Source organism: Miniopterus schreibersii, assembly GCF_964146895.1.
Source record: "Miniopterus schreibersii genome assembly, chromosome: 8".
Classification (NCBI taxonomy): domain Eukaryota; kingdom Metazoa; phylum Chordata; class Mammalia; order Chiroptera; family Miniopteridae; genus Miniopterus; species Miniopterus schreibersii.
Window position 1 is genome coordinate 82,622,816 of NC_138109.1, and position 25,828 is coordinate 82,648,643.

Below are 25,828 nucleotides of genomic sequence, written 5' to 3' on the forward strand. Positions count from 1 at the left end.
TTTGTTTTCTAGTGCCACTTTTATTACTAATTTCTTATTTTATTGCATTATGATCACAAAATGTTATTTTTATTTTATCTTAAAATATGTATTGAGGTCTTTTTTCTGGATAACTAGAGTCAATTTTTGTGACCATTACTAGGTCATTTGGGAAACAAGTTATTCTCTGGTTTTAGGGTATAAAGTTTGATATACAGCAATTACCTCATTATTTGTTGTTTAGATCATCTGTGCATATGTGTGTGTGTGTCTTCTGATATAACATAAACTCAGTCTTCTACTAATCAGTGAATTTTTGCATATTTCTTCTTGCCTTTCTTGGGGTTTTACACAGTATTAGAGCTGTGCTGTACAGTGCATTTTCATAACTCTGGGGATTGCAAACTCAGTCATTATAGTGTGTTCCTTTGTGAACTCTATGATCCTACCACTTAAAGCACATGTGCTTGAGGGCATATTTTTATGTCACAGCTGTTCTGCAATCACAGACCACCCAAGGCCAAATAAAGACAAGACCTTGATTCTTTTGAATTTATGATAATAGAACTAAATTCCTGCTAGAAAATAAAGTGTTTTACCAGGTCTCAAAAATGACTTCAGTTTATGTAGCAGTATCTTTCAGGAAAAAAATTGTATCTGTACAAATGTGAACCTTCTTCAACCACATACAAAAACCCCCACAAAATAAAACAAAAGGATTTGAAGAGCACATTACTCACAGCTGATAGTCAAACCACAGCTGCAACTTTACTTCCCTCCTCCCTCTGCATCACCCCCATTCCTCTCAGTCCTCACCCTTTCTCTCTCTGTGTGTCTCTTGACACATATCCCTTGAAGAAATATGCTTTTTCTGAGGAAGCTACCCCTTGGCTCTGCTCTCTCACAACCAATACCATTTGAAACCTGGGACATTGTCAAGCGAGTGTCTGGACTCACTGATGTTCAGTGTGAGCCCTGATGTGGAAAACAGCGGGATTCTGGGCACGGGCTCTTTAAACCTGCCACTCCACACATTCCAGTTTCACCTTTCAGAGTCTTTCGCTTATTTAAATTTTTTATTTTTTTATTTTTACTGCATGTGCTCATTTCTATACATGCATTTTGCAAAGGCAACAAGATCCGAGTCTGATGGGTCATCCTGTCTCTCCAGGTCAGATGAGCTCGGAGCAACTTCTTGGCCCTGACGTGTTGTGCACCGGCACAAGGCCAACCTTGGACAGCACAGATGGGGGAAATTTGGAAATAAAGAGCAATGTCTCATAGCTATTAATATAACTTAGATTAGCACATCTTTGGCTTGGGACCTGGTGGTTAAGTTTTCTTGTATTGTGGGGAACATGTATCCACACAGGTCCTCAGAACACTGAGCTACACAGTGTATACAGGGACCGGGAAGGGCCTGGCGCCACAAGCTGGTTCTGGTCTTATTTCCCCTTCCTGCCTTCTCGAAGGTGTGAGGACTATTAGAGCAGGAACACAGAATAGTTCTGGGTTGCCCCTGATCAGGCCAGATAACCATGGATTTTGAGCAAAATTAGTATGTTGGAGTTTTTGGTCACAAGTATACCTGTAAGGAAAATAGTCTAATTTTTTAGAACCATAAGTAATTGAGTATTATAGGTGTTCTAAAATTTTATTATGGGGTAGTATATATTAAAATTTTTATTTCAGAAATTTTAGCAAGATATTAAATTAAGAATGGATAAACATCCTGATTATTATTATTTTTTAAATTTCATATTAACTGATGGGAAGTCATAGCAGAGAAAGAGAGTGGGCAAAGGTCCTGTTTATTTGCTTGTTTATACTGGCTGAATTTTGGAAGTTACAAACCTGTAAGCTTGAAATCCATCCCCAGCCACAGTCTGGAACAGACAAGCAAATGAATACTGGCTGGTAGAGATCACCCATGGAAAGAGCAGACCCATCACCTCTTCTTCTGTTGGAAATGCAAGAAAGAATTTATAGATGGGGACACAGAACTCACATCAGAACTGCCACAAAGCACTGAAACTTTCTCTTTCCATAGCTGTCAAAATCCAACCTGAATGAGGAAGGATAGATGATTCTAAAATTTGTTTAATATTTTTGCCTAAAAAATAGTATTGGCAATGGCTCTTGTCAACTGGAAGAAACAGCCTCACCCACTACCTAAATGCCTTCTGCAACTGGGAAGCAGAGGGACAGAGAGAATCGGAGTGTAAGTTCTGGAATCCGATGACCTGGGTTTGAACCACTCATGCTCTGCTGTGGCCTTGAAAGGTTACTGTTTCATTCATGAATTAATTCACTATTCCAACAAATGTTTATTAAGCTCCTAATATGTGCGAGGTACATTTGTAGGTTTGGAGGAATCAACAGTAAAGGCAATACTGTAAATGGATAAATGAATGAATTCCTGTACTTTTGAAATTTATATTATGAAGCTTATATCATGGGCAATAAAATAAATAAATAAGCTAAATATGAGGTATGATGGTGACTGGCACTCAGCTCAGTAAAGCTGCACCTGCATGTTCATTGCAGCCTTATTTACAGTAGTCAAGACATGGAAACAACGGACTTGTCCACTGATGGATGAATGGGTAAAGAAATATATATCTGTTTCTGCCATTTGCAACCACATGGATGAGCCTGAACCTTGAGGACATTGTACATTATTATCAATCAGACAGAGAAAGATTGTATCATCTCACTTATATGTGGAATCTAAAAAAACCAACAACTCATAGAATCAGAAAACAAATTGATGGTTGCCAAGCTGGCAGGAAGAAAGTGGGTGAAGTGACCAAGGGCACACATTTCCAGGCATACGGTAAATGGTCCTGAGGATGTAACGCACAGCACAGTGACTGTAGTTAACAACACGTATTGTAGCCCACTGTGTGTGAGAACATATTTGCCAATGACACATCTGATAAGGGACTAATTCTAAAATATGTAAAGTACTCACACAGCTCAACAAAAGGAAGACAAACAATCCAATTAAAAAATGGACAGAAGACCAGAATAGACACTTCTCCAAAGAGGACATACAGATGGCCAAGAGACATACAAAAACATGCTCAATGTCACCAATCATCAGAGATGCAAATTAAAACCACAATTGAGGTACCACGTCACACTTGTCAGAATGGCTCCATCAACAAATCAACAAACAGCAAGTGTTGGGTGAAAAGGGAGCCCTGGTGCACTGCTGGTAGGAATGCAGACTGGGGCAGCCACTGTGGAAAACAGTATGGAGGTTCCTCAAAAGATTAAAAATGGAACTGCCATTTGACCCTGTGATCCCACTTCTAGGAATATATCCTAAGAATCCTGAAACACCAACCAGAAAGAACTTATGCACCCCTATGTTCATAGCAGTGTTATTTCTAATAGCTAAGCTCTGGAAACAGCCCAAGTGCCCATCAGTAGGTGAGTGGATGAAAAAGCTGTGGGACATTCACACCATGGAATACTACGCAGCTGTAAAGAAGAAGGATCTCGTACCCTTTGGGTCAGCATGGATGGACCTGGAGAGTAATTATGCTGAGTGAAATAAGCCAGTCAGAGAAAAACAAGTACCACATGATCTCATTTGTATGTGGAATCTAATGAATAAAATAAACTGATGAACAAAATAGACCCAGAGACATTGAAGCATGGAACAGACTGAGGGATCTCAGAGGGAAGGTGAGGGTGGGTGGGAAGAGATTAACCAAAGGACTTATGTGCACATATGCGTAACCCATGGACACAGACAATAGTGCAGTGAAAGCCTGGGGAGGGGCCGGGCGTGGGAGGGGTCAATGAGGGGGGGGAGGGGGACATCTGAAATACTTTCAACAATAAAGATAAATTCTAAAAATAAAGCTGAAGAAAAAGAAAAAAATGATAAAAGTTGCTAAGGGAACAGATTTTAGAAGTTCTTAGCACAGGCAGAACAAAAAAATCACAACCATGTAAGGTAATGGATGTGTTAACTATATTTTGGCAATCATTTCACACTATATACATATTTCAAGTTATTGCACTGTACATCTTAAACTCACCGATGTTATATGTTGATTATATATCAAAGCTTGGAGGGAAAAAAGAAATGAAAAGGTATGCAGGAAACTATCTTCCTCCTACTCTGTCATCCATCCCATTTCCATAAAACTTTGTATCTTTTTCATCTTTCCAGAGTTTTAATATAAATCCTAGCAAACATAACTATATATTCTTATCTCTCTTTTTATTGTCACGCAAAAGGAACATACTGTATACTCAGTTTTTTCACCTTGCTTTGTTCACAAAATTATATATTTGGATATTTTTTTCATTATCAGTATGTAGAGTGCCTCTTCAATTTTTCAAATACCTGCATTTTCCACATTTTATTTAAATAATCCCTAGTAATGGAAATTTGGGGTGTTTCCAACCTTTTGTAATAAGCAATGCTCATGGAAAACCTTGTATATGCAACTAAATTGCGTGCCTGCAAGTGTATCCGTCGGATAAAGTTACAGAATGAAATTAATAGGTTCGGTGGTGACATGTGGTGGTAAGGGTGGCAGCTGTTGCCAGGGACCGTCGCTGGTGCTGAGTGTCCAGCGGCAACGGCACCGCGAGAGCCGGCCGCCCGCAGCGGCACCCAGGGAAGCGGGAGAGCCGGCCGCCCGCAGCGGCACCCAGGGAAGCGGGAGAGCCGGCCGCCCGCAGCGGCACCCAGGGAAGCGGGAGAGCCGGCCGCCCGCAGCGGCACCCAGGGAAGTGGGAGAGCCTGTGGGCGTTCGCCCGCCCGGCCGGGGAGGCACAACATCTCAGCGCAGCTTTAACTTTCATTTCTCATGCTTAGTGCAGCGAGCGTCATATGAAAAATGTGACTCAGAGACAATATTTCCCCTTTTCTGTGGATGATCTGCTCCCACCCTGTGCCCATTTTTCTGTTGGGTTGTTGCTCTTGGCTCTGTTTGAACTCAAATGAGAAATGTTAAGCACTAGAAATTATTTTGGGTCTAAAAAACCCTATTGAATTTTTAATGTTGTAAAACCTACAGTGAGCCTGCCATTCTCATACTAGTAAATTCGTCTTACTGTGCTACAAAATGCATTCTTTGTTCGGAGGCTGAAATTAGAAATTTCGAACATGGCTCATGTGTCTGTGTGTAACGATGCCTTCATATAAAGTCACACGAGGCCGTAAAACTACTCCAAACAAGGAAATCAAGCCCAAATGAGGCCTCTGGAATAGAGCTATTCTGAGCTTAAAAATAAAGTCTTGGATTAGTCTAAGCGTTGAGCACACTGAGGGGGTAACATTCCTAATTATTTTAAGCCCATTTGTTGAACAGTTTCCAGTCTAAATCACTGGTGTCGAGCTGGATCTCTGCATTGGCTATTTGGAAGGTGTGCAGTTCGTTATATTTTTATTAAACTCCATTTTATTAATAATTTTTGAAAGAACAATGGACATCATGAAATGGACTGTCCGAGCTTGTCTCCTGTCTAACCCCATTTTGTGCAGGCCGCTGCTATGGGCCTTGATGGTCACACCTGCCTTCCCTTTTCCTTACCTTTGCAAGTGTTTTCAGTGCCTGCGGCGCGGCGGGAAGACAGGCTCCCCCAGCGGCCCTGTTGCCTGATGCCAACCTAAAGGTCCAGATCGCCCTTACCTAGCTAGTTCTTGGTCACTGGGAAAATGTCTCTACAGTAAATACTGTATTTCTTAAGTTGATAGGCTTTAGTTTCCCCTGGGTTAATTAAGAATTTTTTATGAGAAGTCCTCAAGTTCCAAAGACCCAACCATCTGTGAGACTGTGGGAGAGTCAGGGGGTAGATTCCTCCACCCCCAAGGAAGGGCTGCCCGCCCTGGGGCTAGTTAACGCTTCTGCAGAGCTGCGCCTCCTGCTTCCTGAGGCCTCTGCCTCCGGGTTCCAGCTACATTCCTGGGACAATGCGCCTCTTACAGTAAAGGAACATTTTCCAGTGAACTGAGTAAGCGCTTAGGATGCACCGGCACCTAGTAATCCCCGCGGGCGGAGGAGAGGAGGCACTGGAGTGACACCCGTCTGCGAGAGGGGACAGGGGAAGTGCAGCCGGGCAGCGAGGGCGGCCGTCAGGCCGAGGCCGGGCCTCCAGCGGCCGGAGGCTCCTGGCTGCCCCCTCAGGCTGCTGCCCGCCTGACCCCTCGTCCCCGCGCCGCTTGTCCCTGCCTCCTTTCTGAACATCCTTAGTGATATCAAACGGCAACTTGGTTCCTGACTTTACCAGATTAGAGCCGTCACAAAACAGGGCGTTGGATCAAGTAGCCTGTGTTTAGAGAGTAAGTTTTAGAAACAGATATTTTTAAATATTAAAAACATAATTTTCAACAAAGCACGTTCTAGGTTACCTGTAACGCATTGCCCTTTGAGGTTGTGGTGTTTTCACATGGTCTCTACCAAGGCAGCTTTGTGGCTGATCATACAACAGCAGGTGTTCCTCCTAAAAAGGCAAAAAGAAGGCTGGCTGGCCACTGCCGGGCAGGAAGCCCTGGTGGGGGTCCCCTCGGTGGGAGGTAGACAACGCCCCCCCCCCAAGGCAGGAGAAGAGAGGGGCTAAGACCGCATGTACGCAGATCTATGCATGCCTTTCTTACCAATAATTGCTAATCTTGCCAGTTTTAGCACAGTAGGAAGAACAATGGGTTTAGAGTAAGATTTTGTGTCCATTTCTGGCCCCACAATTTTCTTTATAAACTGTCTAGTTTCCTGTCTTTTGTGCATCTGTCTAGCCCACCCAAGCTCAACCAACTAGTAGCTCCATTTGCAAATCCTATGCTTGGGGCTGGATGTGGTTGTTGCTAAAGCACATTCTATTGACTTGGTGGGTGGAGTCTTTTCTATTCCCATCAGTAAAAGGAACCTGAACAGTTTGTTCCCATGTGGAACAGATAACAACATTCACTTGTAAATTTGTCCCAGGACTGTGTTAGCTTACCTGCCCTCAGTATCAGTCCAAGGTAATACAGACCACTCAACATCCAAAAACATCACATTAATTCATTAAATTGATGGCATCACACTGGTTGGACAGGTCGAGCAAGCAGTGGCTAGTATGTTGGAGGCATTGGTGAGATATATGTGCTTCAAAAGGTGGGGATTAAACCATCTAAAAATTCCAGGGTCATTTGAGTAGAGATTTTAGGGGTCCAGTGGTCAAGTAGGTGCCCAGATATCCCCTCCAAAGTAGCAGATGAACTGCTATGTCTTGCATCCCTACCACACAGAAGAAAGTGTTCTGCAGGCCACACTGTATACCCGCGACATTCTCTGTATCAGGTGATACAGAGGCTGCCAATTTTGTGAAGCCTGGAGCAGGAAAGGGCTCTGCAGTGGGTCCTGCTGCATTCAGTCCTGCCACTGGGGCCATAAGATATGGCAGACCCTACAGTCCTGGAGGTGTCTAGGTGAATTTGTGTCAAACCCCATGGAGGAGTCAGAACGTCATCTCTGGAGTCCTGAAGCAGGTATCTGCCAATTCCATTTGCAGTGCAGACCTGCACACTTTTTGAGGAAAAAAACCTCCTAGAATATATTACTAGGTTCCCTTAGAGATGGAACACTTGACCATGGGGCGACATTCCATTGTGAGCTGGGTTTCTAAGACCCACGAGTCATAATGGGTGGGCCCAGCAGCAGTCCGTCACCAGATGGAGATGGTACGACTGGGATGGAGCTTAAGCAGGACCAGCAAGCACAGCAGGATGCATGAGCAAGCAGCCCAGCCTGCATATTGTCAACTACAGTTGTCTGCACCTCTCCCTTAGCACACAACACGGCCAGAGGGGATCCTCTGTGACCAGCTGAAAGAGGGAGGGAAAGTCTGAGCTTTGGATAGATGTTCAACTAGCTGGAAATAGGCGGTGGCCGCACTGCAGTCACATCGGGGTTTCCCTGAAGACAGTGGAGAGGGCAAAGCTGCTCAGTGGGCAGAGTCGTGAGTGGTGTATCTGGTAATTCACTTTATGTGGAAGGACAAGTGCTCTGAAGTGGGAATATATGGTTTTCTGGCCAGTGATGAATGACTTCGCTGACTGGTCAAGGGCATGGGAGGAAGAGACAGGCAGGCCAAAGACAAGGCAATCTGGAGCGGAGGCATGGAACTGGGAGTTGAGATTTTATATCACATGTTGAAGCCCACCACTAATTATACATGCAGAAGTAGCAAACAGCTCAGCTGGGTCAGGTTGACCAGCCTTTATCATTGACCTCCTTAAAGCTGGTACAATGGCTAACATGCTTAAATTCTCATTTAACAAGGGCAGTTTAGCTACTGCTGTCTCTGAACATCCAACCTGCCAGCAACAGAGACCTATGCTGAGCACTCAGTAGGACACTATTTCTTAGGTAGACCAGCCATCCTTTTGGTGGCAAGTCTACTACATTGAACCCCTTCCATCCTAGAAGAGCAGTAGTTTGTCCTAAGGGGGGGGGGGGGGTAGACATATTTTTCAAGTATAGTTTGTGTTTCCTTCAGAGCTTCAACCAGCACTGCTATTCAGGAGTGTCTGCAGAATGCCTGATCCATAAAGTTGGAATCCCATTCAGTACAACAACCAGGGGACCCTCTGAAGAGAAAAGGTGATTCAGGAATGGGTCCAGAACCCCAGAGTCCACTGGCATATCACAACCTTGCCCTAAAGACTCAGCTGGTCTTGTTGAGCCCTGAAGTGCTAGGTTAGAGGAAACACTTGAGGGAGAGGTGCCATCCTTCAGAACACAGTGTGTGTATAAATCATCAACTCTGATATTGTGCTGTATGCCCAGCAAAAAGAGGTAAGGTTGCTGTTGCACGGTGGAGACAGGTGGAGTGGAGCTCAGGTGATCTACGCGCATGCCCTATGATAACCGGGAATGGAAAGGTGCAGCAATCCTGACCTGAAAGGGTATGATTACCAGGGGCTCAGCCTCCTTATAAATGAAGGCTTGAATCCCACCATCAAGGCATCCAGGCCGCCACAGCCAACATGACTGCTGAGAGTGAGAAGAATTTAGAATGAGTACAACAGGAGTCGTGAGCATCAATCTTGGCCAGGACCAACTGCAGTGACCGAGGGGTAATTCACCCCAATGAACACCTTCTCCTAAATTTCCTCTCAAGAATAGCCCACAGGGACCATGGAGTAACTGCGAAACAGGGCACAGAGAAGATTGTGTAGCAGCCGCAGTGATGTATGTCTTAGATCTCCTGAAAGAAAGACTGCTGTGGGGAGCACAGTTGACTAGTGGCCTCAAGCCATGGTTCCTTTGGACCCACATGGCTGTCATGACAAGGTCATGCTTTCTTCAGGCTACACCCAGCCCATGAGCATGGCAGGGATAACTAAAACTGGTCCATTCTTGCCAGACATGGAATCCTTCCAATGGGCAACATTTACTCAGTCTCATGAGCCTGGATAAGACTTTCTCTGCTTTGGAGGATCTGAGCTGATGCAGGTTAGAAATATATGCAAAGATAAGAAGTTAATAAATAAAGTCAGTCTTCAGCTTTTAAAGTAAAGGGTATTATCCTGTGTTATACATGTGTAGTGGCCAGTTGAGTCAGATTTTTAGTTTGTGGAGGTGTAGTCATGTGTTGCTAAGTTACTAAGAAAATCACTTTGAGAACCACACCAACCTAGCTCTGCCACCACTAGCTCTTTGACTTTGGGTGAGTTGTTTAATTCCTCTACACTTGGTTCCCATATAAGAAAACTAGGTGTATAAGCCAAGGTTCAGTTAGGAGGTAGGAAATATACAAGGTATTTTAACAGAATTTAAAATAAAAAATCTTTATCTGGCATAAAGTTTATTATGTAACTCAAAAGACAAAGGGAAGAAAATATGACATCACGGGGGCAGTGATCTCGGGAAGCACCTCCCTCCCTCAGGACCGGAGGAGTAAAGGGCAGAGTTGGGAATTATTAAATTTAGAGACTTGGAGAAAGGGCCCTGTATTGGTTTGATAGGGCTACCGTAGCAAAGTACCACAGATTGGGTGGTTTAAACAACAGAAATTTCTTGTTCCACAATTTTAGAGTCTGGAAGTCCAAGATCGAAGTGTCAGCAGAGTTGGCTCCTCCTAAGGTCTGTGAGGGAGAATCTGTTCCAAGTCCCTCCCCTAGTTTCAGATGTTTTGCTTGCAGTCCTTGGCATTCCTTGGCTTGTAGAAGCATCACCCCAATATCTGCCTTCATCTTCACATGTAATCACCCCTGTGTGTGTGTGTGTGTCCAAATTGAGTTAAGACTTCAAGTCATTAAGACTTAATGACTTCATTTTAATTAATTACATCTGCTATGATCCCTCTTTCTGAATAAAATCACATTCTGAGGAACTGGGAATTAGACTTCAACATACGAATTTTGGGGAGAGACACAGTTTAACCCATAACAGGCCCTGTAAAATCAAAACAGACCTCTGAGGAGGATGTGCTATGTGGCTGGTGTTAGTATCTCTGAGTTCAGAGAAAGGGTCCCACTGACCTGAAATCAAGACCCCTGAGAAAGCAACAGCAGCCGGTTGGTGCTACTGGCCCAGACGTGATGCAATGGTTGGAAAAACTTCAAACATATTTCAGCTGCAGCTTCAAGGAGAAACTGTAGCTCCTGCTTTGAAGAAGTGTTGTTAGGGTGACAATCAAAAGAACTGCAAGCAGACAGGAATCCAACAGGAAGGAGCAAATACATCTTCCTACCCTATCTTTCCAGTCTGTGCCAAGTTACTCCAGTGGGCAAAGCCTAACATGGAGTGAGATAGAAATCCAGAAATGATTTTGCAGAGTCCCAGGCCCAGCATCAGAGGATAGGAGGGACTTGGTGGTGAGGCACTATAGCACAGTCCACCCTTTTGTTCACTAACCATCCAGATATACCCTGCCACTGTTTCAATTTCCATACTACATCAAAAACAACTCTGTGTTTCCACCTGATAATATGCAACTGTATTTGAAAAAAAGATGTTCTTACCCTCTACTCAAAATGAGGAAAAACAATGTCATTGCGTTTATCTTGGGGAGAGAGGCATGCTATCCATCTCTTGGCTGTGTTATTATCCCTCAAATGTAGCAACAATCCCATATAAATGTTTCATCACTTAAAGACTAGGTTATAAAGTTTCCTTACATCAAAATTTGTATAAAATAATAAAGGGCATGAGGATCCTTCTAGTCAAAATGTCAGGTGGGTAAACTCTGTGCATGCCTCATCCCATGATTACATCAAAATTGCAACTAAATTACACAGCAACCATCAATGAGAACCACCTGAAGACTAGCAAAGCAGAAGTCCTATAAGTAAGGATATAAAGAAGAAGCCATGTAGAGACTGGTAGGAGGAGCGGAGATGCAGAAAGGACAGGTCCTACATGGTGGTGTGGTTAAGAACTAGAAGGTATATCTCAGCTGCAGAGGTCCCCCCTGAGGAGCAAGGGTCCCACACCATATTGGGCTCACTAGCCTGGGACACCAGTGCAGGGAAGAAGAGTTCCCATAACATCTGGCTATGAAAAGCAGTGAGGATTATGTCTGAGAAAGACAAAGGGCTGTAGGAACTGAAAGCACTGTTCTAAAAGGACCCATGCACAGACTCACTCATGCACAAACTCACTTGCTCTGAGCTCCAGGGCAGGGGCAACACCTCAAAAAGCACCAGGGACGTATGGAGCAAAACTAAATTGACTAACTTGAGGGTGAGGGCTAGAGGGAAAGAGGTTGGAGCAACCCTCTCTGGGGATGGAACACGGGCAGGCGCCATTGCTCTTTTGTTGAACTCTTCTCCTGTCCAGCTGGCCCAGCACAGATGGGCACCAAATCTGTGCTTTCCATTAACCTGACTAATGCCTTTGTCCCACCCTGGTGATTCCCTGAGACCCTACCCCAACCAACTTGCTTGCTCAGCCCAAGCCACTTCAGTGGCTCCTCTTCAGAGTGGCCTCCTCAGCTTGTGTTGTGCATTTTCCTAAAATTTCTCAAACATCCACAAACCTCAACAAGCAGCAGCCAGCCTCAGTGTGCCTTGTAGCTCTTGCTAAGAGGTCTCAAACCCAGCATAACTGGTGACTGGTCTCAACTTTTTATAACCCCCATCAGGTAGCCTGAAGCCTGGCATAAACCGTGGCCAATCAGCCTTGAACAGCTTCACCTAAGTGGCCACAAGCCAGCAAAAGTGGAGACTAGCCTCAACTCACATCACAGTGCTCACAAAAGGATACCTAGCTTGGCATAAGTGTTATTTCTAATAGCTAAGTTCTGGAAACAGCCCAGGTGCCCATCAGTAGATGAGTGGATAAAAAAGCTGTGGGACATTTACATCGTGGAATACTATGCAGCTGTAAAAAAGAAGGATCTCCTACCCTTTGGGACAGCCTGGAGGGAACTGGAGAGTATTATGCTAAGTGAAATAAGCCAGTCAGAGAAAGACAAGTATCACATGATCTCACTTGTATGTGGAATCTAATAACATAATAAACGGATGAACAAAATAGGTTCAGAGGCACGGAAACATGGAACAGACTGACATCTCAGAGGGGTGGAGGTGGAGGAGTGGGAAAATATTAACCAAAGGAAATATATAACCAGTGGACATAGACTATAATGTGGTGAAGGCCTGGGATGGGGCAGGGGCTGGAAGGAGGGGGCTAAAGTGGACAGATTGGGGGACCTCTGTAATACTGCCAACAATAAAATAAAAATAAATTTTAAAATGAAAGACTAGGACAAGCAACTATCAGATATAGAATTCAAAACACTGGTTATAAGGATGCTTAATGAACTTAGGAGATGAATAGATGAGCTCAGTGAGAACTTCAACAAAGAGATAGAAACATAAAATGGAGCTATAAAACATAAAAAAGTACCAGTCAGAAGTTAAGATTACAATAATTGAAATAAAAAATACACTAGAGGAACAAACAGCAGATTAGATAAAGCAGAGGATTAAATCAGTGATCTGGAAGACAAGGTTGTAGAAAATACCCAATTGGAACAGCAAAAAAAAAAAGATTTTTTAAAGTGAGGATAATTTAAGGGACAACTAGAACACATCAAGTGTACCAACATTTGCATCTGAAGGATACCAGAAGGAGAAGAGAGAAAGAAAGGGATTGAAAAGCTATTTGAAAAATAAAGATGGAAAACTTCCCTAACCTAGTCAAGGAAATAGACATAGTCCAGGAAGCACAGAGAGTCCCAAAAATATGAACCCAAATACATTTAATTAAAATGTCAAAAGTTAAAGACAAAGAGAGAATCTTAAAAAAAACAAGAGGAAAGCAGTTTTGAACAAGGGAGCTCTCATAAGACTACCAATTGATTTCTCAACAGAATTTTTCCAGGCCAGAAAGAAGTGGAATAAAATATTAAAAGATGAAAGGCAAAGACCTACAACCAAGATCACCATACCCAGAGAGGCTATCATTTAGAATCAAAGGAGAGATCAAGAGTTTCCCAGACTAGAAAAAGCTAAAGGAATTCATCACCATTAAACCAGCATTGCAATGTTAAAGAGACTTTCTTTAACATTGCAATTGTTAAAGAGTTAAAGAGACTTTCTTACGCAGAAAGGAAATGATGAAAATCTGAACAAAAAAATATTAGAAAAAAAAAATTTCCCGCTGATAAAGGCAAAACTTAGTAAAAGCAGTTGGTCAATCAACTATAAAGCTAATAAAAAGGTTAAAAGGCAAAAGTAGAAATATTATGTGTAATTACAACAATAAAATAAGAGATACATATAAACACACATACATAAAAGAAGAAAAAATAATGCCAAAACCATAAATGTGGAGGGGAGGGTAAAAACTAGTCATTTTGGAATATTCAAACTTAAGTGACCATCAACTTAAACTGCTATAAACATAGCTTGGTATATATGATGCACATGATAACTACAAACCAAAAGTATATAAAATATATACAAGAAATAAAGAGAAAGGGATCTAAACACACTATACAAACTCATCAACATACAAGAGAAGAGAGCAAAAAAATAAGAAAGTAGCAGAGAATTATAAAAATAATCAGAAAACAGTAAAATGGCAGTATCTATATACACAGCAATAGTTATTTTAAATGCAAATGGTCTGAATGCTCAAATCAAAAGCTATAGAATGGGTAAATGGATAAAAAATAAACAAAAACCCCGAATCTGTACATATGCTGCCTATATAAGACACACTTCAGACCGAAAGACACACACAGACTGAAAGTAAAAAAATGGTGGTAAAAGATATTGCATACAAATGGAAGTGAAAAAAAATGCTGGTGTAGCAATACTCATATTAGACAAAATAGACTTTGAAACAAAGGCTATAAAAGAAACAAAGAAGGGCATTTAATAATGACGAAGGGATCAATCTCAATCTCTGTTTACAAGGATATAACTCTTGTAAACATCTACCCAACAAAGTCAGGAACACCTAAAGACGGGGTGGGCAAAAGTAGGCTTACAGCTGTGAGCACGCAAAACACAGAGTTTATTCTTATATTTTATTATTATATTTTTTAATTTGTATTACAACTGTAAACCTACTTCGGCCCACCCAGTATGTGTGCCGCTTCTTCTTTATTCAGTCGTCTACTGATGGGCACCTAGGTGGCTTCCACTTCTTGGCTATTGTAAATAATGCTGCAATGAACATAGGGGTGCATATATCTTTTCTAATTAGTATCTTGGATTTCTTCAGATAAATACCCAGAAGTGGGATTGCTGGGTCATACGGTAGTTCTATTTTTCATTTTCTGAAGAACTTTTATATTATTTTCAATAGTGGCTGTACCAATTTATAATTCCATCAACAATGCATGAGGATTTCTTTTTAACATATCCTCGCCAACACTCACTGTTTGTTGATTTATTGATGACAGTCATTTGACAGTGTGAGGTGATATCTCATTGCTGTTTCGATTTGCATTTCCTTGATGACTAGTGATGTTGAGCATCTTTTCATATGTCTCCTGGCCATCTGTATGCCTCTTTGGAGAAGTGTCTATTCAGGTCCTCTGCTCATTTTTTTTTTATCTGAGTGTTTGTTTTTGGTGTTAAACTGTATGAGTTTCATATGAATATATATATGTTTATATATATTTATATATCATTATCCAATGTATCGTTGTTAAATATATTTTCCCAGTCAGTAGGTTGTCTTTTCATTTTGCTGATGATTCCCTTTGTGGTACAAAACCTTTTTAGTTTGATGTAGTCCCGTTGCTTATTTTTTCTTTTGTTTCTCTTGCCTGAGGAAACATATTCAAAAGAGTATTGCTAAGAGTGATGTCAAAGAGTTTACTGCCTATGTTTTTTTAAGAATTTTATGGTTTTAGGTATTGCATTTAAGTCTTTAAGTTATTTTTATTTTATTCTTGTATATGGTAGAAGACAGTGGTTTAGTTTCATTTTTTTGCATGCATCTGTTCAGTTATCCTAACACCACTTATTGAAGAGACTGTCTTTACCCTATTGAACGTTTTTGCCTCCTTTGTCATACATTAATTGACCATATAGGTGTGGATTTATTTCTGAGATCTCTACTCTGTTCCATTGATTTATGTATCTGTTTTCATGCAAGTGCCATGCTGTTTTGATTATAGTAGCCTTGGAGTTTGATGTCAGCTAACATGATACCTCCAACTTTGTTCTTCCTTCTTAAGATTGCTTTGGATATTCTGGGTCTTTTATGGTTTCATATAAATTTTAGAATTATTTGTTCTAGTTCATTGAAACATGCCATTGGTATTTTAATAGAGATTGTATTGAAATTGTAGATTTCTTTGGGCAGTATGGACATTTTATTGATAATTCTTTCTGTACATGAGCATGGTACATCCTTCCATTTACTGGTATTAAATTTTTTTCTTCAATGTCTTATGTCTTATAGTTTTCCAAGTATTACAAGTTTTTTGCCATCTTGATTAAATTTATTCCTAGGTATGTTTGTTGATGCAATTGTGAATGGGATTGTTTTCTTAATTTCTTATTCTGATTTTTCATTATTAGTATGTACAGAGACACAACAAATTTCTGTATATTAATTTTGTATCCTGCAACTTGACTGAATTAAGTTGTTAATCTTAATACTTTTTGGTGGTGTCTTTAGGGTTTTTTTATATATAGTATCAGGTGATCTGCAAATAGTGACAATTTTACTTCTTTTTTCTAATTTGGATGACTTTTTATTTTTTTGTCTGATTGCTGTGGCTATGACTTCCAATACTATGTTGAATATAAGTGGTGAAAGTGACCATCCTTGTTTTGTTACTGAACTTAAAGAAAAAACTTTCAGTTTTTCACCATTGCTTATTATGTTAGTTGTGGGCTTTTCATTTATGGCCTTTATAATGTTCCTTCTATCCCCATTTTCCTGAGAGTTTTATCATAAATGGATGTGAGTGTTGTCAATGCTTGTCCTGCATCTGTTGGTATGATTATTATTATTTTTATTCTTCATTTTGTGTGTGGTGTATTACATTAAATGACTTGCAGATATTGAATCAACCTTGCATTCCAGAAATAAATTCCACTTGATCATGCATATGATCTTTTTAATATATTGCTAAATTTGGCTTGCTAATATTTTGTTGAAAGTTTTTGCATCTATGTTCATCAGGGGTATTGGCCTATAATTTTCTTTTTTAGTAGTATCTTTGTTTGGATTTGGTATCAGGGTAATGCTGGCCTCATAAAATGAGTTTGGGAGCTTTCCCTCCTCTTCAATTTTTTTGGAGTAGTTTGAGAAAAATTGGTATTAATTATTCTTTGAATGTTTGGTAAAACTGACCTGTGAAGCCATCTGGTCAGGATTCTTTTTCTTGGGAGTTTTTTGATTACTGATTTGATTTCATTCATAGTTATCAGTCTGTTCAAACTTTGTGTTTCTTCCCAATTCAATCTTGCAAGATTGTATGTTTCTAGGAATTTATTCAATTTTTTCAGGTTGTCCAATTTGTTGAAATATAATTGTTCATAGTGTTTTCTCATAATCCTTTGTATTTCTGCAGCATCAGTTTTTACTTCTCTTTCATTTATAATTTTATTTATTTGGACCCTCTCTCTCTTCTTCCTTAATTAGCCTGGCTAAAGGTTTATCAATTTTGTTTGTCTTTTTAAAGAAACAACTCATGGTTTTATTGACCTTTTCTGGGTTTTGTTGCTGTTGTTGTTGTTTTAGTTTCTATTTTGTTTGTTTCTGCTCTGATCTTTATTATTTCCTTCCTTCTACTCACTTTTGGTTTTTTTGTCCTTCTTTCTCTAGTTCCTTTAGGTGTAAAGTTAAATCATTTATTTGTTATTTTCCCTGTTTCTTGAGGTAGGCCTGGATTGTATAAATTTCCCTCTAGAACTGCTTTGGCTATGTTCCTTAGAATTTGGGTTGTGTTTTTATTTTCATTTGTCTCAAGATATCTTTTGATTTCTACCTTGATCTTGTTATTAACACATTTATTGTTTAGTAGCATGTTATTTACCCTCCATGTTTTTGTGTGTTTTTCAGTTTTCTTCTTGTAATTGATTTCTAGTTTCATACCATAGTAATTGATTTCTAGTTTCATACCATTGTAATTGGAGAAGATGCGTGATATGATTTCAATCTCCTTAAACTTATTGAGACTTGTTTTGTTTCTTAACATGTGGTTTATCATGGAAAATGTTCCAATGTGAAATTCAAAACACATGTATGCTCTGCTAGTTTGGGGTGAAATGTTCTAAAAATACCAAGTAAACCTATCTGGTCTAATGTGTCATTTAAGGCTACTGTTTCCTTGTTGATTTTCAGTCTGGATGATCTATCCATTGGTGTCAATGGGGTGTTAAATTCCCCTACTATGACTGTATTACCGTTAACTCTTCATTTATGTCCATCAATATTTGCTTTATATACATATACATATCCCCAAAATGAAACCCTGTGCCCACTAGCAGTCACTCTCCATTCTGCCCTTTCCCCAGTTCCTGGCAACAACTAATCTACTTTCTATATCTATAGATTTGTCTATTCTGATATTTCATATTTCATATAAATGAGATAATATAATATGTGGTCTTTTAAGACAAGCTTCTTTCATTTAGGTAATGTTTACAAGGTTCTTGGTTTTTTAAAATTTATCTTCATTATTGAAAGTAGTACAGATGTCTCACCTTTTCCCCCACTGACCCCCCAACCCCTAGGCCTTCACCACACTATTTTCTGTGTCCATGGGTTATGCATATATGCATATAAGTTCCTTTTAATAGTTGATATCTATAATAACTGGAGGCACAATGTGTATTAGTAATACTTATTTTATAGAGTTATTATGTGGATTGAGTTAATACATGTAAAATTCTTAGAAAAACTTTTTGACAGAGTTAGTGCTTAGCAAATTAAACATATCATTCGTTGCTTCACTTTGTGTGGAAATATTTATAGAATTAACATTAAATGTCATATTCTGGCTTTACTGAAAAAGCATAAACTATTCTATAAATGTGAGCATTTCAAAAGAGAAAGTAGTGATTAGCAAGACTCTTTATGTGAATTGAGATTTTTTTCCTTTTTTCCTTCCAGTATGTATTCTAAACTTCACTTATCTCAGCAATGAAGGGTCAAGAGCAGTTCTCCCTGGGTATAGTTTTTGTTCATTTTTAAAATGACTTTTAAAAAATTTAACAATATTGCCAAAAATTCTTTAATCTCTTCTCTTTAATGTAATAGTATTTAGACTTAGTAAAGGTATTCTAATTTGTTTTTATAAATAAAATATATTTATATATTTAAAATAATTAAATTAGGGAGTTATTGTTTAATGGGTATAGAGATTCAGTTAGGAAATACAGTTTTGGAGATGGATGGTGGTGATGGTTGGACAACAATGTAGTACTCAGTGCCATGAGACTATACACTAAGATGGCTAAAATGGTAAATTTTATGTTATGTATATTTTATCACAATAGTTTTTTAAAAATATAAAAAAGGGCATTGAATGAGACGTGAGCATGAATGACTGTTCCATTTGTTAAATTACTTATAATTTCAAAGACAATTTTCTCATTTGTAAAATAGAATAACAGTTTCTCCCTCACAAGATTTAAGTGAGAAATATGTATGAACAGCAGTGAAAATGGTCTCTGGCACACAGGCAGACTCGGTTTTACTATACACGAGCTAACTGGCCATGTCTCCCACCAGAGCACTTCCATCTCCTCTCGCTTACTCAAGGGCGTCACTCCAGCATCCCGCCCTCTCTTTCTGACATCATCAAAATGTCTTGACTTATTGGATCGCTCGTGTCAGCATAGAAACAGGCCCTGATTTCTTCTAACAGCAGCAGCAGCAGCAGCAACACTTTGGACTCGACTTCTGCCAGCTGTGGCTCTGTTATCTGCTCTCTTTTGCAAGAAAGCCTCTCATAAATGTCTGCGCTTGTTGTTTCCTTCCCCTCCCCTCACTCTCTCTTAAGCTTTCCCATTGGGCTTCTGTTGTCACAACTTGGATCACCCTGTTGTCATAATGGTCACCAAGGATGTGCACGTCGCTAACTCTGAGACGAATCCCTGGTCCTATTGACTCCTCTTTAACCTACTGACCGCTTCCTCCTCTTTGACACACCTTCTCACCTAGACTTCCAGAACAGTCCAGCCTCCCTCGCTCCCGCATTAGCTGGCCACCATCCCTCGGTCTCCTTTCAGGTTCCTCCTCCTTTGGGACTCTCAGCGTCAGTGTTCTGGGACTTGGTCCTTGGTTGTCTTCTCTCTACTTACGTTCACCTCTGGGCGATCCGATGACTTGGGTCCCGTCTGTATACTGCCAATTCCCAAATGCATAGCCCCAGCCCGGATCTCTCCGCTGACCTCAGGCTGCTGTACCCAACGCCTCCACCTGCATCTCTGACGGACCATTGAAGTTACTGCATCAAAAGCGCTCTCCACCGCGAGTCGTCCTTGTCCAGGGTTCGTTACAGAAAACTCAGGTGCTGTTCTCGACTCTCCCGATCCACATACTCTTGTAAGAAATCATTCTGGCTCTGTCTTCCCCTTCAGATATATCCAAGCCCAGCCGGGCGTGGCTCAGCGGTTGAGCGTAGACCTGGGATCCAGGCGATCGGGGTTCGATTCCTGGTCAGGGCACATGCCCGGGTTGAGGCCTCGATCAATGACTCTCTCATCATTGATGTTTCTATCTCTCTCCCTCTCCTTTTCTCTCTCTGAAATCAATAAAGATATATTTTTAAAAATAAAATTAAAAATATATATATATATATATATATATATATATATATATATCTCCAAAATCTAACCAGTCCTCACTATTTGAGCTACCACCATTGCTTATTGATTTATTGATTTATTTTAATCCTCATGGGAGGATATTTTTTCCATTGCTTTTCAGAGAGAGTGGAAGGTGGGGGGAGAGAGAGAGAGAGAGAGAGAGAGAGAGAGAGAGAAACATCGATGTGAGAGAGACGCATTGACTGGTTGCCTCCCACACTCACCGCGACCAGGCCTGGGATCAAGTCTGCAGCTGAGTTGCGTGCCCTTGGCTGGAATCGAACCCAGGACCCTTCAGTCCTCAGGCTGACTCTAACCACTGAGCCAAACTGAGCAGGGCCGCCCTTGCTCCCTGTAAATTGTATTTCTACAGTGAGCTTCGTCCCTGGTGCTCCTGGTGTTGCCCTCGCCCTGAGCACATGAGCATTACAGCAGCCGCAACCATCCCTTTGAGATGCACCTCGCATCACGCACCCCTCCGCTCAGACCCTGTCCCAGTCCTCCCAGAGGTCGCCCGGCCCTGTGACCACCCCACCCGCTGCCTCTCTGATCTCATCTACTTGGGCTCTGCCTGATTTCCTGGGTTCGGCCTGTCGCTGGCCTCCTGGCCTCTCCTCAACATTCCAGGCACACTCCATCCTTAGTGCCTGTCCTGGGCAGTCCCTGTCACCAGGTTTTGATCAAATATCACTTCTCAAGGAGACGTGCTTGGAACGCTCACAATTGTTAAGATAACACACCTTTTCCCGCAGCACTTACCTTCGGGCATACAAGTTATTGTTTACAGCTTGCCTTCCTTCCTAGCCTGCAAACTCCTTGGGAACAGGGATTTTTGTCTCTTTTGTTCCTCGATGTTTTTTATGTGCAGAAATAGGGTCTGGCACATGAGTGTTTCAAAAATATGAAATGAATGAATGAACACAGAGCTATCATAACAGTGTTCGGTCTCTTCTGATCTTTATGTATGCCATCATTTTATGATATTTCATAAAATATGATTTTATATAGCATTCTCATATTGCTGTAAGAGTCTTTATCTTTATTAATTTAATGTGTCGATACTATTTTATAGCAAGAGTCTACCAATTTTTTTCTGTGAAGTTCCAGATAGCAAATATTTTAGGTTTCGGAGGTCACATTCTTAGCTTGTGGGCTATGTAAAAACTCGCAAAAATTTATATATTATGATTAGTATAACAAGCACTCCATCATCTGAACTGCTTCCCAGTTTTTACTATTATGAATTCTTTTTTCTATTATGTTTACTTCAATTTTTTTCCAATTTCATGGTTTTCCTTGCTTTTTAATAATTTCTTTTACCGATTAAGAAGGTAAAGAATTATTTCTATAACATATTTAGCATAAATTTCTTATTTGGCCTTTTAAAAATATTCAGTTATTAATATTTTAATATAAAAATCACACATGCTCCTTATAGAGACTTTGGAAAACAGAAAAATTTAAAGAAGAAAATACAAAGCACTAGCAGTTGCAGCACTCAGAGTAGCCATTCTTAATGTTGTATGGGCTTTTTCCAACCATTTTTTCTCAGCATATATTTATATGCTTTAAAAAATCAGGATAATCCATGGACACAGACAATAGTGCCGTGAAGGCCAGGGAGGGGGGAGTGGACAGGAAGGGGGGGGAAAGAGGGACATCTGTAATACTTTCAACAATAAAGATAAATGTTTTAAAAATCGGATAATGCTATGTATACAGAAGCTTTGGTCTTGAATTTTCCCCATTAATCACAAGAGCATTTTCCAACATCATTAATGTTTTCCAATAGCATAATTTAAATGGATGCATAATATAACATTATATAGTAATTTATTATTATCAGATCTATTTAAACTACTTTCATCTTTTAAGCAATGCTTTCTCTGAGGTTCTGACTCATTTTTAGGGTCAATTTCTAGAAGGGAATTGTGCCTTTTGGTCTCTTTTTGAAAAGTACTTTTCCAGAAAGTATAGACCTACAGAGTTACAGAGCAGGGCAGGGCGGGGCAGGGCGGCTTCTCTAGGCTTTCATCAACAAGTGAGATCAAGGGATCAGGCCTGGGACACAGAATGAGTCACCTTTAGAAGTACCGACCTTGCTGAATAATTCCTGCATCGTCCCTTGTCCTTTCCCTGCAGTACAGTGGCATAATCACACAGACGTTGATTTAAATCTAGGCTCAGTAACTTAGTTTGCCCCAGGTGGACCAAATTGCATCAATTTCCTCATTTGTTACAGGAGATGATGCCCCCCTCGGGGCTGCTGTGAACGCCAGTGGCCTGACGCGGGTAGAGCTCAGCACAGGACTGCTCCTAGGAAGTTTCGGTGCGTGTTAGTTATGCTACATTTATTCTCTGAGTTGTCTGAGACACACACGCTCCTTTTTAATTTTTTTAAATTTTAGGCTTGTTAATGAATTTTCTGAGATCTTGAAACTTTCGGCTTGAAAATGTTTTCATTATTTTCAGATAACTTTTTCCCTTTGGCATTACTCTTGGAGTTTACCTTGTTGACACTTTTAACGATCAGGGTTTAAGTTAATTTTACTGGTGTTTTATGGTTTATAATGAAAAAAGTATCAGTGTTGCTACTCATATCCTAATCCCCAGGACCTCAGAATGTGACTGTATTTGCAGACAGGCTCTTCAAGATGTAATTAAGTAAAATGAAGTCACATGGGTCCTAATCCAATGTGACTGGTGTCCTCATAAGAAGGGAAAATCTGGACATAGACATGTACAAAGGGAAGACCATATGAAGACCCAAGGAGAAGATATCCATCTACACACCAAGAAGAGAGGCCTGAGCAGATCTTTTCCTCATGGCCCTTAGAAGAAGGAAACCCTTCTGATACCTTGATCTTGGACTTTTAGTCCCCAGAACAATGAGACAATACATTTCTGTTGTTTAAACCCCCCTGTCTGTAGTATTTGTTAGGCAGCCCTAGCACACTGCTACACTCCTTCAGCCCCCAAACTCAGTCTTCCCTGGATGACTGCACAAGCAGGCCCCCAGTTTCTCAGCAGCCACCTGCTGCCCAGCAGCCAGGCTCATGATCTTAAGCGTGAGTCTCAACATATTACTCTTCAGCTCATGATCCCTCAGTGGTTTTTCAGATAGAGACCCCAATCCTTGCCATGACTCTCCAGGTTTCTGCCTGCTTCTCCGGGCTCCTCTTCCTCCTTCCTGCCTTCTGTTTATTCCCTAAATGCTGCTTGTTCCTTCCTCCTCAGGACCTTTGCACATACCAGCCCCTCAACCTGGAGAGTTCTCTTTGCCTCCTAAGTATGTGTGAGTTAGTTTCTACCAATTCTTTCCATTTCACCTCAAAACATCCCCTTCCTCAGAGAGGCTTTCCCCTATTATAGTATCACGTAACTCCTCAAATATCTATTTCCTTTCACATATCATAATTGAAATTACTATAAATAACAAATGTGCGAAAGTCATCATTCCGTACTGTTTTCCCCACAGACCTGCACTGTCTAGTAGACCTTTGGGCGCTGTTGAAAGTGCTCTGTAATCTGTGCTAATACAGTCACCACCAGCCAGGTGTGGCTATTGAGTACTTGAATTTCAGCTGGTGCCACATGTGAAGTTAATTTGAATTTAAATTCAAGTAGTTGCCTATGGCAGCCACCTCTGTCAGACACACAGCTGTGGACAGCCAGCCCCGAGGGTGAGGCCAGTCTTCCTCTAACCACCATGCCTGGCACTATGCCTCCGATTCAAATATCCGCGAAGGAATAAATGAATTTAACTAATCTGAATTTGACCAAGGAGGGGATGCCTTTCAAATCGAATGTACTGTATGAAAATATTGCTCCAACTGGTTTCACATTCTCAGAAGGACAGTCTGCTGTTTTCCTGCCTCCTTCTCCCTTCTAACAGAGAAATGTGGGTAAATGATGGGTAACTTTCCAGGATCTACTATGTAATGTATAATCTGATTAAAATTCAGTACTTTCTCATGTGGTACCTTGGTATGGATTACAAATACCAATAGTTTTTAGAATATAAGACCAAGAATGGAATCATTAATTTGATAGAGGCAAAATGAAAATTAAAAAGCAATGAGAGACAGTTAGCTAGGTAAAAACTCAAAAGAGCTAATAAAATTCATCAAAGAAACAAACAAAAATTTTTGGCTTAATTCAAAGATTGATTTTTTAAAAAACACACAAGTTTTGAGTAGTAAGGCTGTGAACTCAGGTCTCTAGAGACAAGTTTAAACAGAGAGCTTTTCCAGGCTTAAAAACGGTACTGCCCAGTGGAACTGGTACATAGTCTCCATAAATATAGAGCTAACCTCTAATTAGCTTACCAGATAAAGCTCAGAGCACTCAGTTACATTTGAATTTCAGATAAAGAATGAATAACTTACTTGAAATTCAATCTTATCTGAAAATAAACTTCATTTTTCATATGCTAAACCATTTTTTATGCTAAACCTTAGCCCTGTTTTAGACACATGGGAATGAAATATCCACGGAAGATGAGCGTGTGCCAAGTCAGAGCGCAGATGGCACAGCATGGAGTTCAGTGCGAAGGACGTGGCTGGGAGAGTTTCCTCCGTCTTGTCCACCCATTTCTGGAAACCCCACATTTTCTCATGATCACTTTCCCAAATAACTAGAGCAAGTTTTACCATCTCTTAGAATTTATTTCTGTTCTAATGATGACTCTTTTGATCCTGAGAGTTTCTGTTCTTTATAAAGCAGCAGAAAAAAGAAAATAGCTGAATAACTTAAGGATAAGAACTTTGTCTTAATAAACTTCATAGACTCAGAATGTAGAGCAGTGCCTGGCCCAGAGGTGGTAATCATTATGTTTTCTAATTCTTTAGAAATGCTGTCATTCAGTTTATGTTGGAGATAGGGAGGGACAGACTTGTCACCGGTGTTATCATGTGTAATTCATCGGTTTATTCCCATTGTTATTCACAGTGCCTCAAACATACGAGGATCTCTATAAATGCTCATTGAACCAAACTCAACTGATGCAAAACCATGTGATTTCTTCCTATTAGGGCAAATGTTTCTTGAGAAATATTTTTATTAGTTATCATATTATGGAAATTTGGATCTGCTAAACACTTCATAACCACAATTGTTATTTTATTACTTTTTTATTCCTTTGGGTTTCTGGTTCATGACACACAATGCTCTCTAGTGTGACAGATCTTGGCATCAGAAATTCCAAACCTCAGCGCTCTTGCATCATCTAGTCCCATGCAATTACATGAGTATTTGAGATTCTGGCTTAGTCAGGAAAGTCGACATAAGTGAAGCGGACAAGGTAGAAATGAGTAGAGTGACATCTGGAAAGAACCACAGCCAGGATTCAGATCTAGCCTTTCTCCAGCAGACCTCCTCCCTCCTTAGTCACACTCTCCTCCAAGGCAGCACGTGGTGGCTCCTAGGACTGTTCACATGGTTGTGCTAGAGCCTGTCCCCCCCTAACCTCTAGCCCCTCCAGGTAGGCCACACCATGTCCTATGCATTGGTCATTTCCCCAAGCACTGTGGCTAAGTTTGGGTCTGCTTTCATATTTCCTGAAAATGATGTAGTGTGTAAACTCTTAAATAATCTTTTAACACT